This window comes from Lissotriton vulgaris, chromosome 4_1 (assembly GCF_964263255.1).
Source record: "Lissotriton vulgaris chromosome 4_1, aLisVul1.2, whole genome shotgun sequence".
In the NCBI taxonomy this organism is placed as follows: Eukaryota; Metazoa; Chordata; class Amphibia; order Caudata; family Salamandridae; genus Lissotriton; species Lissotriton vulgaris.
In genome coordinates, this window is record NC_141691.1 from 1,588,803,971 (window position 1) to 1,588,821,384 (window position 17,414).

Genomic DNA, 17,414 nt, shown 5'->3' on the forward strand with positions numbered 1-17,414 from the left:
ATTTCCCTTGCTGTTGGTGTCTTGGGCAGAGGGACAAAGTGTGCCATTTTAGTAAACAAGTCTACTTCCACCATAATGGCAGTACACCCTGATATTAAAGGGAGGTCAGTCACAAAGTCCATGCTGATGGTATGCCAAGGTGTAGGGGGTACTGGCAAAGGCATTAACTTTCCTGAGGGGCTTAAATGCGAAGACTTGCTAATGGCACAAAGTGGACAAGAAGCCACAAACACCTGCACATCATGAGCCAATGTATCCCACCAAAACCACCGTGAACACAACTCCTTGGTTTTAGGAACACCTGGATGGGCAACCAAGGAGGTAGAATGACACCAATGTAACACGGAGTCTCGCAACTCAGGAGGGATAAACAAACGCTTCTCATGATACAGTAGCCCATCACACACCTTATACAATGATTGCTACAACCATGGAACAAGATCTACATTCTTCATCTTTTCCCTTACGGAATCCATAAAGTCCTCCACTGAGACAGTCCCTATGATTGTATCTACAGCAATCATGGGTCTCTCTTCTCTTTCTGGATCAACATTCCCCTGACCCACATGAATGCGAGACAATGCATCAGATTTTATTTGTTGGGCTGCAGGACGATATGTGATGACAAAGTCGTATTCGTTGAAAAACAACACCCAACGCATCTGTTGGGGTGTCAAAGCTCTAGCGGATCTGAAGAATTCCAAATTCTTATGATCTGTATATATAGTGACTGGATGACGTGCACCCCATAAGTAATGCCTCCACTCCTCTAATGACAATTTTATGGCGAGTAATTCTCTCTCAGCCACTGTATAATTACGTTCTGCTGGTAACAGTGTTTTAGAAAAGAAGGCAATTGGATGCATACCTCCTGTATCAGGATCTCTTTGCGATAGCACACCACCAACCGCACATAAAGAGGCATCAGTCTCTACATAAAAGGGCAAGGAAGGATCAGGATGTACAAGTACCGGAGCAGATGTAAACCTGTCAATCAATTTACTGAAAGCAGCCTGTGTCTCCGAAGACCATGCAAAAAACACCCCTTTCTTTAGTAAAGCTGTCAAGGGCGCTACCAAATCAGAAAAATGGGATATAAAACGCCGATAGAAATTGGAGAACCCCAACAGTATTTGCACTTCCTTTACACAGGTTGGCCTAGGCCAGGTGACACTGGCCTCGATCTTACGTGGATCCATCCGAATACCATCCCCTGAGATAATAAATCCCAGAAATTCCACACTAGACACATGAAACTGGCACTCCTCCAGTTTTACGCACAACTGATGCTCAATCAACTTCTGTGACACCTTGCTCACATGCGCCTCGTGCTCAGTCATAGACACAGAAAAAATCTAAATGTCATCGAGATACACAATGACACTCAAATCCAAAAACTCCCTCAACACTTCATTAATGAAAAACTGAAAAGCTGCCAGAGCATTACATAAACCAAAAGGCATAACTAAATTCTCAAACAAACCAAACTTAGTCCTAAATGCAGTTTTCCATTCATCGCCCGGCCGGACGCGAATGAGTTGATAGGCTCCCCTTAAATCCAATTTAGTGAACACCACAGCATGTTTCAATTGGTCCAACAATACCGGAATCAAGGGGAGAGGATATTTATTCTTCACAGTAACCTTGTTCAGGGCTCTATAATCAACACAAGCGCGCAGACTGCCTTCCTTCTTTGGAATGAAAAAGATGGCCGATGACGCCGGAGACGTGGACTGCCGTATAAAACCTTTTGCCAACATGTCATCTATATATCTCTTGAGATGTCGTTCCACAGGTTCAGACAGAGCATATATGCGGCTACACGGCAACACAGCCCCAGGCACCAGATCGATACAACAGTCAAAAGACCGGTGAGGAGGGAGACTGTCTGCCTGACCTTTATCAAACAATTCCCGAAACCGATGATAAGGTGATGGTATAGAAACAGTCTCTAGTACCTGACCCACAGTTGCACATACCAATGGTGATACCTTTTCAGTGGCCACTTGATAACAACTCCGCAAACAGTGATCCGAATCCAAGGTTACTGTGCGTCTTACCCAGTCTATCCGAGGGTTATGCAGTTGCAACCATGGCACTCCGAGAACCAAACCAAACGAAGGGGCGTCTATCAGATCAAAACAAACATACTCGGGTGCCCATTGTCACAAATCAAACACAAAGGCTCAGTTTGTCATGTGATAGATCCCGACAACAATGCAGTTCCGTCAATAGCCCTTACGGGTTCGGGTTGTTCCTTGTATACACATGGAACTCTTAACTTTTCTGCCAATCTTTTATCCATGAAATTTCCAGTTGCTCCTGAATCAATTAAAACGGAAACTACTGCACGGTTGTCCTCTGCAACCACCAAACAAGCCGAAATGGTAAAGTGCCGTGGTGTCCTCTGTACTGCTCCTGCCACCTCGTATGACCTATTATACTCTTCCTGCACTGCCACACATGCCACGGTCTTTTTAGGTGTTACAGCAGAAGGTTTAGTTGGGCATTCGCGTGCATAATGACCAGCACGGCCACAGTAAAGGCACAAATTCAAATCTTGCCTTCTCTTTTTCTCATCAAAGGTGAGCGGGCCTCTGATACCACCTATTTCTACTGGTTCAGCCTCCGTTTTCGGGTCAAGTGGCGATTTACTCTCACTCTTTACCCATACCGCACGGGATGACTGAAAACGACTCTGCTCCCCACGTCGTTCCTGCATTCTATGGTTCAGTTTCACAACCAGATCGATAAAAGCTGCATATTCTAACGGAGGATCTACCACCTGGGACACAATGTCTTTCACTTCTTCCGCCAGTCCCTGATAAAACAAAGAGGTTCTCTTCTCAGCTGGCCAATGGGTTTCAGACACCAACCGGTTGAATGTAGCAATATAAGTCATCAAATCCTGTTTGACTTGGCGTAGCTTTATCAACTCCACATCGCTCGCCTGCATAAAGGCATGTTTAACGAACAAGCTTCTCATTAGCTCCTTAAAGGCCTGATAATCATACAACACCTTATCATCACTGTCTACCAGAGGTACAGCCCATTGCGCCGCCGTTCCAACCACATATGAAACGATAAATGCCACCTTAGCAGAATCGTCCGGAAAGGCGTTAGGCCGACACATAAAATGCAGATGGCATTGGTTCATAAACGTGCTGTATTTGCTAGAGTCCCCTGAGAATCGTTTGGGAGCTGCTAACGGAACTGGTACGGGAGTAGTAACTGAAACAGCCAAAGGGGCCCCTCCCGTTGCTCCTAGCCCCGCACCCCTATCAAAATGGAAGATTTCAGGTTGTATAACTGGATGTTGGCCCTTGGTTTGATCCCTGCTTCTTATTACACCGAGTTCCTGTCGGAACCCAAAGTTATCTTGCCTTAAATCGTGCACCTGAGATTGCAGGGTAGTAATCGCCCCCATAAGGTCCTGAAGAGTTATACCACCCTCTTCAGCCATCTCCCGACTAGTCCCATGCAACATCGCCCGGGCAGTATATCAATTCTTGGGCTTGGTTTTCTGTCACTCTGACCATCCAACAGGGCCCAATACTGCAGAGGCGATGCTGATCCCTATCCCCTACCCTCGCACTAGCAGAGTGCACTGATGTAATACACAGAGCACTAACTACCAAAACGCTGGAAGAGGGAGAGGGGAAGAAAAAACAAGGGAGCCTTTGGACTCTCGGAGAGGCTGATCCCGTCAGACTAATGCACGCACCTGTAGCAGGGAACAATAAAGAAAGCAGCTTAATAGGGACACATCAAGGGGTACATAACCCAACGAGTAATCATTCAATGGCCAAGTACAATAATAGATACCCCTAGGCAAAAAGCCCCTCTTACCGAAGATCCCTCTCCGGATGCAGTATAAGAGTGGGTGTTGCTAGCTTCCCCACACGCCTCGAATCCAAGAAAACAACAACGTAGGACTTGAAAGAAGGGGAAAAAGTCAACGGACATAAAAAAACCCTTACAATGTTCAGCAAATGTTCATGAAATAAGCACGAAGTCCAGAGTTGTAGGCCTCCCCCTCACCTAGACTAACTAACTAAGGAGAAACACTACTTCCATGACCAGATTTCCAAAAAATGTTCGTAAAAGGAACCAAAAAAGGACAAAACGAAAGAAACAGGCTGTAACAAACCCTGGAAGACTCCGCACAATGGTCCGTACGCAGCCGCGTACAGCAACGAAGTCCGGGCAAAATGCTGAAGGGGTCCCAAGGGCAAGCGAAGTCACCGAGGTCGGGGAAAAGTCACAGGTAACATTCGCTAAAAGAGCAAAAATAGGACACAAGTTCCTGAAAGGGTGGGACTAACAAAACACAAACCGGCAGCCGCCGGCCAGAGTGGCAAGGTTTCTCAATAACCCCACGGAAGGCAGAGCTTGATCCGAAGAGCCGATCCAATCCAAGCAGAGCGGGTCCAAAACGACAGGAACACAAAACCAAGCAATGAGACATGAGTAGAAAGTCCTTATATACAGAAGCCCCTCCCGCTCGGTAGCAGGTGATCTACCTGTACATGGCCAAAGAAAGAGGACTGGATCCTAACACGCGGCCTGAGGCCGCGGAAGGAAGTTGAGGACGCGTAGGAAGAGGGGAGCCCTCCGCTGCCAGAGCATAGGTCCAACAGCTCCCAGCCTGGAGGAGAAGCAGCTTGAAAGGCAGGAGGCCCTCGAAGCGGTTGTGAGCATGGGAGCAATGCACGGCGGGAGCAGACAGAACTCACAGACGCGGAGCGACCCAGGCAACAGCGCCCCGTCATCCCCTTCAACTGAGCTCTCTGACGACGCAGTGATGCCAGTGGTGACACCGCAGAAGGCGGACCTCCTCATGTGATGTGCTCCGAGGTCATCGGGAAGACAGAGACTTACTGTCAATTTGTTTACTGTTTGCAGTGCTTCCTTCTCCCCTATTGTTACCAAGTGCGAGGACGAGATGCTGTTGTGGCGTGCTTGCCTTCCCAGATGTATGGTTGCATATCTGTGGTCACCGGCTGGGCCGCAGGGAGGTGGAGTGTAATTCCCGGGCTGCGACTAATAAGCGCTGACAGCTTACTCGTTTAGGGGGGCCTCCCGCGGAAGACACGCATCACTACAGTGAGGGTATAGGTATCAGGTGCTCAGGGGCACCTCCTGGGATCCTGAGAGACAGGGGTTAGGGGTGTAGCACACTGTGATTGTTGGCAGCACACGAACCCAGTCAGCAAACGCGCTGAGTTAAGCTCACTATGCTGAGGTGGATCTCGTTAATGTTTGGACGTAAACCCTGTTGGGGCCTCGCCCTTCCTGTTGTATTTTTGGGACCGTTTACATGTTTTTAATGCAGTGCACTGGTCTCCCTACCCCCGCCGGTGCACCCGAACCCCCCGCGGGACGCCCCCGCTCCGGCGCAGGTCCACATAGAGCTGACACATGACACACACTAATATAGTGTCTTGGAACATCCCCGGTATGCACACCCCCTCTCGTCGATATTCAGTATTTTCCTACCTGCAGCGTCACGGGGTGGGGATAGCACTCCTCCAAGAGACACATATGACACTGACTGAGAAAGAAAAGTTGCGCAGGCGCTGGAGGGGACAGATATTTGGTACCACTTTCTCTGCACATGCACGCGGCACTCTGATCTGGATGCGGGCAGGTGTTCCATTCACTTGTACAGACACGCGGGTGGACCCTGCGGGTAGGTACACGCTGGCGCGGGGGCGCCTGAACGGCCAAGAAATACTACTAGGCTCCCTCTATGCCTCGAACACAGAGCAACCTGCTTATTTGGAGAGCCTGAACCATATTCTCCATCCGTACGCTGGGCTCCCCTGGCTGCTCGGGAGGGACTTCAACATGATACTGGACACACATTTGGACAGATCCTTCCCTCCCCTCCGAGCTGCGACAGTAGCGTCCACTGCACAAGCGTTCAGGGATTGGCTCGCATCAGGGATTGGCTCGCACACTGGGGTGTGTGTGACCTCTGGCGCGTACAGCACTCCACAGACAGAATCTACTCCTTCTACTCCCCAGTTCATGACCTGCATGTCTGCCTGGATAGCATAATTGGCACTCAGTCCCTGCTCCCGCTCCTTGCCGAGACAGAATATTTAGGGAGAACACACTCAGATCATACCCCACTCCGGTTTAAGATCAGTTGGGAGGCAGTCTGTCCCCCCGTGCCCACGTGGCAGCTGCAACGCTGCGCTTGAAGATGCTGAGTTCCGATCCTCATTGGGCACAGCCATCCTAGCCTATTTCGAGGAAAATGAGGGGACAGCGAGCAGCGCACTGGTGGAGTGGGAGGCGCACAAAGCGGCTATCCGCAGGTACTGTCTGGGGGTCACGTGGAACATACGGAGTAAGTTATCTATCTCTGGCGAAGCTAGAGTTGGAGCTCCTCCGCTATGAAAGGGAGGGCGAGCACTCTGGTGCACTCTGTGAACTACGTACGCGACACGCTTCGCTTCTGGAACAGTTGCGCTTCCATAACTATTTGGCGCACAAGGCTAGAACGCATGCCAAGGCGGACAGAGCCGGTCGGTTGCTGGCCTGGTTGGTGCAAAGTGAGGGACGTCACGCCCTATAGGGGCGCTGCACACCGCGGAAGGGGTAACGGTATACATCCAGAGAGAAATCCACCGCATCCTTACCGACCACTACAAGCAGCTCTATCAGTCTCGCGGCACAGGCCCCTGGCACGCGCTAGACACGTTTCTTGACGACCTCGACTTGCCCGACGCAACGGAGAGCCATAGGGGCGAGTTCAATGCCCCACTCACTCTAGAAGAGGTGGGGGATGCAATCGGGGACATGGCGACTGGCAAAACCCCTGGGCCCGACGGCCTGCCTGCGGAATACTACAAGGCGAACAGGGATACCCTGGCTCCCCTACTCCTTCAGCTGTTTAACACGGCTATGGACGAAGGCTCGTTCCCCCCCGTCCATGCAGGAAGCATTTCTAGTCTCCTTACCTAAGCCGGACAGGGACCCGGCCGCTCTAGTCTCGTACAGGCTGCTGGCAATGCTGAACGTGGACTAGAAAGTCTTCGCGAAAATCTTAGCAGAGTGGCTAGCAGCAGTGGTCCCGCACCTCGTGCACCCTGATTAGAATGGATTTGTGCCGGCGAGGTCTACATCCCTGAGCCTCAGGAGGTTCTTTCGGGTGGCGGAGGAAGCAACATGGGATTGGCCCAGGGCAGGGTGTCTATTAATTGACCTGGAGAAGGCCTTCAACTGCCTGGAGTGGGGATACCTCACCATGGTGCTCTCGTGCTACGATTTGGGCGAGGGCTTCTTACAGGCGGTACCTCTACACGAACCCTGAGGTTCGGGTGCAGCTGGGCCCATATATTTCTGAGCCAGTGGTGGTTGGCCGGGGCACTCGTCAGGGGTGACCCCTGTCCCCGCTGCTGTTTGTTCTGGCAGTGGAACCGCTGGCGGCGATGTTGCGGCGGACACTAGGAGCGGGGATTCCACTAGGGGATGCGACACACCAGGTCTTGCTCTACGCAAATGACTTGCTGGTGTTCGTTAGGGACGTGGCGCACATACCGGAGAAGCTGGCCCAGGTACTGGAGCAGTTCGCAGTTGTTTCGGGGCTTAAAGTAAACGCGGGCAAGTCATGCCTATATGCCTTCAATTCGGAGAAGGAAGATCCGGGGTACCGCCTTGGTACCACGCGGGTCCGATGGAAGGCTAACACCTTCCGGTACCTAGGGGTACAGGTCTATCGACAAGCGGCCGATCTGTTTGACGGCAACCTGGGTAGGGCGGTGACAGCACTTAGATCCCAGATACGTTTTTGGACTACTCTTCCGCTGACCACGACGGGCAGGGGGGCCCTGTCCAAAATGATTATGCTCCCTAGACTCCTGTACTACTTTGTCAACTTGCCCCTCTATGTGCCAACCACCTTCTTTTCCTCGCTCAACACGATACTGCAGGACTTTATATGGGGAACCTCCCGACACCGGCTGGCGCTTGCGAAACTGTTCTTGCCGACAGATAGCGGCAGACTGGCTGCTCCCTGGTTTGAGCATTACTACTTGGCGGCACAGCTCCAGTGGATCGCCCGCTGGCTGGCGGACAGAGGTAGGGAAGACACCGCCACGGCGGAGCCGCAGTACTCGCTAGAGGAAATTTTTCAGCTCTTCCATCCGCTGGCGGCGCCTGCAAGACCTGCCCCGCTACTGCTGGCGGTAGCCTACAAGTGCTTCCGCAGAGCCCTCTAAATTACCCGGAAGGTCCTAACATATGTGCCTGCAGTGCCATTGGAGGCTTTCCTGGGGGGGGGAGTTCGGTGTCCTTGCGCGGCCCATGTTGGACCACTGGAACGAGGTAGACATAGTGACACTGGAGACCTATACCGTGACGGTGCGCTGGTACCATACGAAACGCTGGTAGAGGCAGATGGGCTTCCCCCTGGGGGGTTCCTGCTACACCGGTCCCTAGTAGCTAAAATGATGGCCAAGTGGGGAGACATGGCATCGGAGCCTGAGACACACTTAACCATACAGTACCTACATGTCATGGGGAGAGGTAGGCACTTGGTGCGCTGGTTTGCGGGGTCCTTGAAGGCGCATACAGGGATCAGTTTAACTCCCCTCAGGGCTAAATGGGAGCAGGACATGGGCAGGGCAATGTCTGACAAGGACTGGGACAAAATACTGAAGCCCTGATGCGCATCCCCAGAAACCTGCGTTTCTGCCAAATACAGCTTTATGTGATACACAGGGCCGACCTCACACCTGCGCTCATAAATAGGTACTTCCACCGAGTGGACGCGTCCTGCCCCAGGTGCGGGGAACTAGATGCAAGGCTCCTCCACCTCCTATGGAGCTGTCCCAGGCTGGCCTCCTACTGGGGCGTAATAGGCGATTCGCTTCGTAGATGCACGGGTCGCAACATAACCTCTGGAGTGGCCGGAGTACATACTGCACCAATTCAAGAGACCACACAAAGACATGGCATCCTCTTGCTTCTTGGACCTGGGGCTGGTGGTGGCCACGCGCCTCCTTACGAGGCGCTGGAAGGCGAGCGACCCGCCAAGTACGCAGGCGTGGAACTCTTCCCTTCACGCGCGGGCCCGAGCGGAGTGGACGGCCATACGCAGGGAGGAAATGGTGGGACTCCGGAGAGAACCTATGGCGAAGCGATGGGAATGCATGCTTGGTGCCTTGCAGCGAGACGGGGGGGGGGGCGGGGGGTGCATGAGACGCGGAGGATTGAGTGATATCGCCAGAGAGTTAGGGTGTGCTGCGGGATGAGCTCCAGATTGACTACCTATTTGACTGGCAACCTCAATTGCTGGGACATGTGGGCTCCTGGTGTGTAATGTAATGTAATTTTGTTCGGCGAACAGGTGTGTACGGAGAGGGGGGGTTGTCTTTGTGTGGGGGGGACCAGTAGGTAATGATGTGTTTTCTTCCTTTTTCCTGTAGCTGCAATCGTTTCTTCATATTTCATTTGCTGTTTGGTTTCAACTTGTATATATAAAAAGTCAATATTGAGCGTACAATTGGTGCGGGGAGGATCCATCCTCACTCATGCTGATGCACAGAGACTTAGCATGTGGACAGCCATTGACTTATCTTGGGGCGATGGCCCTGACAGCACACGTTTGGCCAGCGTTGGGTGGGTAATCCCTCTACTGATTGTGCATATAACTTTGTGCCCCGTGATTTCCCGTTACAAAGCTTGTCGCAGTATACCCGACATAACCCTTTGCTGAGCCGCCCATGAGAAACTGTCCAATGAACTGTGATTACCATTACTGTACTGTTCATTTTTATTTTTTTAAATGCCAATAAACAGATTTGACAAAAAAAAATCAAGGCCCACTGAAGGGTAAAAATGGATTAAATTCGAGCATGTAACAGCTGAGCTCACTGTGGGCTTTAAATTCAAAAAGTGACTCTGACTATGGCCTACAAGTCCCAGCATCAAAACAACACACTGATGCACTTCGCAAAGCCCACTGGGGGTATTTAAATATGCTGAGAGGAAATGTTGGAGTAAACTGCTGTATACGCTAATCACCCATGACTAAGAGGCAGGAGCCTCGAAACGCATTGGGACAGAACAATTAACTTGAAAACTGATGCCTTTTATCTTACAAATAAAACCGGAAGGTTTGCCTCTGTGAATCGTGTGCGCTTTCAATGCTTTGGGGCACTTTGGTTACTATATATATATATATATATATATATATATATATATATATATATATATATATATATATATATATATATATATATATATATATATGGTTTAGGGTGGGTCAGGGAGGGGTTTAGGTAGGGGTTTAGGTAGGGATGTCACCCACAAGAGGAAGCCAATTGGATTACTCTGTTGGTGGAGATATGTAACGTACACTTTTGTAGTACGTTTACACTCAGTTTATGAATACCAAAAGTACTAAACTTACTGCAAAGTGTAAGCTCACTCAAAAGGGTCACTTAACATTGTCAGTCAGGCCCATCAGACCCTCCTCATCGATGTCATGGCCACTAAGAAGTCTGTCTTAATAGTCAGACGTCTTAGAGGACAGCTGTGCAAGGGTTCAAATGGTGAACACATGAGCTAGGCCAAAACCAAATTATGATCTCATTGGGGCATAACAAAAGAGGTAGGAGGAAAAAAACGGTGTGCAAGTACTTCAGGAAACGTGTCACAACAGGTGACTTGAACAGGTAGGGCCGATCCAGCAATCGTAAAAAAGCCAAAATGGTAGGCAGCTAATCTTTAACAGTGCCCAGTGCAAAGGCATTGCCAGGCTAACAACAGCACCTCTGACAACCAGCAGAAAGTTGGTCAATTTGTTGTGTGGAGTAACAAGCCACAAGCTTGTCTAAATGGCAGGCGTATATAGTTTTTGTTGAGGGACACCTGGTTTCCAGAATGACATTGCAGATCTTGGAAGGAAGATCAAGGACACTCAGCTGTTGCCGCTCAATCTACAAGCATGAAGGTGGAGAGGACGTAGGTTTGGCTGCAAGACCCTGCCCTTGCTGCGATAAGAGAGCCTCCCAAAGGAGCAGCGTGATTGGAGGATAGATGCTCATGCCCAGGTGTACTGGATACCACACTCGCTGTGCCCAATCTGGAGCCACTAGGATGACATGGGCTCAGTCGTCCCTGTTCTTTTTGAGAACTAGGGGCAGGAGAGGCATTGGCATAAAGACGTACTGGTGCCCAGAGTTCCATTGTAAATGCAACTTATCTCTGATTGATAGCCGCTTTGGAACCTCCAATTTGCAGAAGTGTTGACATTGCATGTTCTTAGCGGTGGCAAACAGAATGACCCTTGGTTTTCCCCATTCCCTGAACAGACCTTGTTCCACCTCCGGAAGCAGACGCCATTCGTGGTCCGCAAGGCTTCGAGGGCTTATTTCATCTGTCCTACGGTTCAGAGATCCTGCCAGGTGTTACATGACCATGAAGATGTCATACATTCCAGCCATGTCCAGAGGCACAGAGCCTCCTAACACAGGGTCCATAACTTCCCATTGCCATGTTTGTTGCAATACCACATGGTGGTGGCGTTGCCCGAGTACACCTGTACCTGCTTTCCCTTGATGGATGGAAGGAAGGCTTTCAACACCAAGCAGATAGTCCTCATCACCAGAAGGTTGAAGTGGTTCTGTGTCTCCACCGCAAACCAGAGTCTTCTGATCTCCACCTCCCCAATTCAACTACCCTATCCCAGAAATGATGTATCAGTCACCACTATTAGCTCTCGTTGAGGAAGCGAGTGGGTCCTGCCATTGACCCAATTGCAGTTCAGCAACCACCACTTCAGATCGTTTGCAGTCTTCCGAAATCTGGATTAGGTCAGAGAGATTCAGCTGGTGCTGCGCCCACTAGGGCTTCAGATCCAACAGCAGAGCCTGTATATGCCATCTGGATTGCTTCACCAGTAGAATGCAAAAGGTGATCAGACCGCAGTCTCAGAGTCCATCTCACTGAGATCCAGGACTGACTCAGAAACATCTGGCTAATAGCCCGGATATCCTGAACTCTCTGTTCCGAGGGGTAAGTGTGAAGCACCATATCCAGAATGGCTCAGATGAAAGAAAGCATGTGAGAAGAAGGCAGGTGTGATAGTGAACCTCAGTGAATGCAGGACGCTTTTCCTATAGAATGGAGGGGATCGACAACTGCCTGGTGCAAGCTTGCCTTCAACAACAAGTCGTTGATGTAGGGGGAGACTAAGACCCCTGACCTCCGAAGATATGCTTAACCACCACCATCACTTTTGGAAACACCAGAGGGGTGCTGGTGAGGCCAAAGGGGAGCACACTGAACTGAAAATGCTCCTATCCCACCATGAACAGCAGGTATCGCTGGCAGGCCTGCAAGACTGGGGTGTGGAAATACATTCCCTGGAGGTCAAATGCTACTATGCAGTCTATGGGATCCAGGGCAGACCGAACCTATCCAGCCTTTAGTATTCCCTATTCAGTGGGGTGGTAGGAGATGCGCTAGGTTTTGGCAGTCGAGGCCTGCACCTCCAGGCCCTTGGGGGAGGTGTGCTAGGAGTGGTAGGCTGGATCCCAAGGTGCGGGACAGTGCCGATGGGCAGTCATTCTGTATACGGGTGTCCCTGTACAGTATTTAGCCTAGGCCCGGAAGGAAAACGTCTGTGAATGCTTCATTAAAGGTCAGCTGGGCTCTGGGAAGCTTTGCCCCATCCGGATCATCACTGTTAGGATGTTAGTCATGACCTAGACAGAGAGGAGTTGCAGATCGAGGACTTCCTCTGCCCTTTTCATCACTGTGTTGAAGGATGTGTTTTTCTCCGTGGCAGGACTTGAGGGGGACACCAAGCCAGAATTAGGAGACGTGTCCATTCCATGTAAAGGAACATGCATAGATTTAAACCACTGTTGAACATATTTTTACATCATTTTTTTCGGAATTCACAGTCCTGTCCAGAAGTATGCCCGAAAAATTGAGCATACAAACTTGTGATAAAGTCATGTGACTTTTTTTGTGTTACAATTTACACAGAGCAGAACTGAACGCACAGTACTGTAGAACATTGTGGAAAGACAGTGCTACTGTGCATTTACACCTTAGTTGTTTTTGACAAATGGAACTTATTTTTCTCACTGAGAACACCCTTTCTCTATATCACTTCAAACTTTGGGGGTATTCTTAATCCCTTCCAATCCTTGAAAGTGGTTTCTTTCAGTCCTTGATTAGTGTGAATCTATGACCGTTTCCTGTATTGGAAGAAGATTGTTAATGTTCAAAAACACAAGTGTTAACTGCAGTTTACTAAAAGGCAGACCGCACAGCGCTTCATTAATAGCATCACTCTAACCTGTAGCACCTCCTTTGTTTGCATTCAAAGATGATGTATTGGTCCTTCGTGGGACAGAGTGATTTTAGAGCTGCATGACTGTCAACTTTCAAAGCAAAATGACATTTGAGCACAAAAGTAGGTTGACGCGGCCGTTTACACCGCAAACAACTAATAATTTTAGGTCTCCATGCCTTTGAAAGCAAAGCAAACAAGTAGGAGAAAGCTGATTTGTAAAGTGACGGATATGGTTACAACACAGACAAAGGCAGCATGCATTTTTATAATGTAATACATAAACATAAACATGTTGAAATAAATGACATTTTTGGGTGAGAAAGGGATAAACAGTTTTATTCCCTGATTGAAATGCATTTAGAAGACATGTATTGGGTGTCAAAAAAATGAAATTCATTAACATTCTATTGCTCTAGGTTTCCAAACAGATCCTGAGGCGAATCTGCTAGCACAGACGATAAGGTAACCAGGTGAAAAACAAGTTACTTACCTGTACTCTATGGTTCTCCAGTATTGATATATTTCATAGATTCACATGCTTGAAACTTAACAGTCGTCCTGGGGGAAGTCCAAAGGAAACAGTAATATAAGCAGTCCTAATACATACGCATTAGCAATCACAATGAGATTAATAGACATTGCTAGCCAATTCACATTGTTTTACTGTATCCAAACTTCAACCAATCAGAGAAAAAACACTTATCCTCTGCAGAGCCACCATACCTCAGATTTCGAGATTTAGTGTAAATTAAAGAAAATAAGAGGTATAAAGAGCGGTGAGCCTGAATGAAGAGGAGTGAGGGTCGCATGTGAATCCATGGAAGATATCCATACTGGAGAACGACCTCAATGTAGAGGTAAGTAACTTGTTTTTTCTCCAGTATTGTATCTTTCATGGCTTCACATGCTTGAATCAGACTAGTAAGCAGTGCCAAAGTAAAAATGGATGTGGGTAAGGGAAACCATCCCATCATGAAAGAAACAAAATTTAAGATCAATCTCAAATAAATGAATGTACCATAAAGATGTGAAATGCCTTGCATAACATAACCAAGACATACCTTGGCAAAAGCCACCAGACACATACTGTATATGAAGATAACTAAAAGTCTGTGTACCTTTAATAATCAGGCGACGTAACACTTCCTGTCCAACCGCGACATTCACCTATCTAAAGAAATGTAGACAATAATGCTTTGTGAATGTGTGGGCATTTGCCCATGCCGCTGCTCTGCAGATGTCTGGCAACGATACACATGCAAATAGGACTGAAGAAGCCGAAACCTTGCTTGTAGAATGTACTTTCACCTTTGCATTCAATGGTTTTCCTGCTTTCTCATGACACAAGGTGATGGCCGCAGAAACCGAACAAGCAATACATTCCTGTGATAAAGCTTGTCCCTTCTCGGTGCCGCAAATAAAATCAGAAGTTGATTGGATTTCCTAAAAGTCTTGATTCTATTTGAGGCAGAATTTGAGACAGCTTCTGACATCTAAAGCGTATAAGGCCCTCTCTGCTGCAGACAAAGGTTTTGTGAAGAATGTTGGAAAAACAATAGGTGTGTTTAAGTGAAAAGAGTTTGTCAATTTTCGATGAATTTGGGATTAGTTTGTAAAATGACTCTGTCATCCTGAAACTGTAAGTAGGGTTCATGAATTGTCAAGGCGGGAATCTCACTTATCCTCCTACCATAAGTAAGTGTCAATAGAAAAGCAAATTTACTAGAAACATATTTCATGTCTGCTTAATGAATTGGATTGAAAAGACGTCTGATGAACTTAGACAAGACTGTGTTGAGTTGTCATACCACATGAGGAGTCTTCAAAGGAGGGAATACTCTAAAGAGGCCTCTTATGAACTCTTTAATTAGTCTCTCCCATTCACCTCCAAAATCTGGAAACAGCAGCTAAATGGACCCTTATGGAGGAATGTGTAAGCTCTGATTTTACAAGATGTAGCAGATAAAGAAGTGTCTGCTCTAGAGCAGAAGAAAGTGAGTGGACATTATTAGTTTTACACCATGAACAAAATATTTTCCATTTTGCCACATAGCACTCACTTGTGGTGTCTGCACAAGAGTGCTGAAGAATCATCCTGCAATCCTCTGGCAAGTTTAAAGTCCCAAACTCATTGTTGTGAGGAGCCAAGCTGACAAGCTATGCTAACGTATCTGTAGATGGGCACCTAATCCTCGTCCATGGAGAGAAGATCTTCCTTATGCCGGAATTGAATATGCAGACACTCTGATAGGAGAAGAAGGTCTGTGAACCAGTACTGCCTTGACCATGCTGGACCTATCAGAATGAGGCGGCACAGTTTCTGTTTTATTTTTTAAATGACTTGAGGAATCTGCGGAAAGAGTGGGTAAGGATAAGCAAACATTCCTGTCCAAGCCAGCTGGAATGCATTTCCCAGAAACCTTTTCTGTGGAAACCTACTAGCTTACATCTTGCATTTTATTATTTAAAAGGTGGCAAAGAGATCCATATTTTGGGGTACACCATTGATGGTACACTTGTAGTAATTGACACTGATTCAGTTACCATTTTTGGCACTGTCTCTCGGTTCTGCTTAAGGAATCCGCCCATTCGTCTTCACTCCTGAATATAATCCACTCTCAGAGAGATGTTGTGGACAATCAACCATTATCAAACTTGCTGAGCTTGAGTGGACAAGATCTGTGATCTCGTTCTTCTTGGTTTGGTGAGATAGAACATTGTTGTGGTATTGTCTGTTCTTACCAATACTGAGGAATTGCGGAGTCTGAGAAGGAAAGACTGGAGGTCCAGGAAAACCGCTTTCAATTGCAGAAGATTTATGTGTGACAATGTCTCGTGCGCAGACCATTTTCCATACATTTTCAAGTCCTGCAAATGAGCTCCACAGTCTTCCAGGGAAGCATCTGTTGTTATAACGATTTGGGGCTGAGAGATATTTTCTGTGTCCTTCCACAAAGCCATTGGCAACTTCATAGTCAAGGCAATTGATAGTGAACCTCGTAGGTTCCCTGACACTGAACTCATTGATTGGGTAGTTGTTCTGTAAAAGGTTGCATGCGAAGACGACAGTATCAACCGGATGCAAGATTACATAGTTCCCAGCATTGACTTGTACTTCCCGACAGAAGTGAACCTTCTTCCAGAGAGGGAAGCCGTTATTATCCTGAGACGATGAATACTCTCTGTAGTTGGGAAAGCCTTGGAAACTTCCATATCCAGAATTGCCATCAGCAAAACTACCAACCTGGATGGGGTTAAAGACAATTTTTCTCTGTTCTGCATGAGTCCCAGGGCCCTAAAGACCAGCAGACAGGCTCAAGTAGAGTTCCTTGCGGAGGGAAATGTGGGACCCTTTATTAGCTAGTTGTCCAAGTACGGGAACACCTGGTGCCCGTTTCTCCCCAAGAATGCCCTCACTCGGGCCATGCATTTTGAGATGACTCTGAGAGCTGATCATAGCCCAAAAGGAAGCACTTTGAATTGGTAATGGCACCCTGCCACCTCGAACCTTAGACATTTTCGATGCTTTGCGTGTATGGGGATGAAGAAGTTTGCATCTAGGAGATCTAGTGATGTCATGTAATCCCCTATGTTCACAAGTTGTAGGATCTCTTGTTAGTTGAGCATCCTAAAAGGTTGTTTCTCATATGCATTTGTTTAAGAGCCTCCAATACATCACCTGTCTCTGTTTTCCTGGTTTCTATTTTTTTTGTCAATCTTTTTGAGTTTACACAAAGATACAAACTTTATAGCTCAACCAAGCTCATATATTCAAACAGGCACATGCCAAGATCATTAGAGAGCTCAAAAATAGTGTACAGCTTATTCACAAGTCCCCCCCCCCCTCATTCCCCCCTCATGCCTGAGGAATTTAATCAAGAGCAGAAAGCCCCATCAATGCAAAATCCTGTTACAACACATTAAAAGTCACATGTTATTTCTGATGCCTATTTTAGGAGCTAAAAAATTTGGCCTAACATAAAACACACATTTATTAAAGAAAAAAAGAGAAACAAACATTTCCAAGGTGTCATGAGTGCACAGGCACAGTGTGGAGGAGGGTGGTGTGGAATGCTCGCCTCCCACGCCC

At 48.0% G+C, this 17,414-nt stretch overlaps 1 protein-coding gene across 1 annotated transcript in view; it reads left to right on the forward strand.

Annotated features, from left to right (window-relative positions):
• Positions 1-17,414, forward strand: part of MCMDC2 (minichromosome maintenance domain containing 2) — a 1,367,419-nt gene that overhangs the window by 544,583 nt on the left and 805,422 nt on the right. The gene's annotated exons all lie outside the window — the stretch shown is intronic.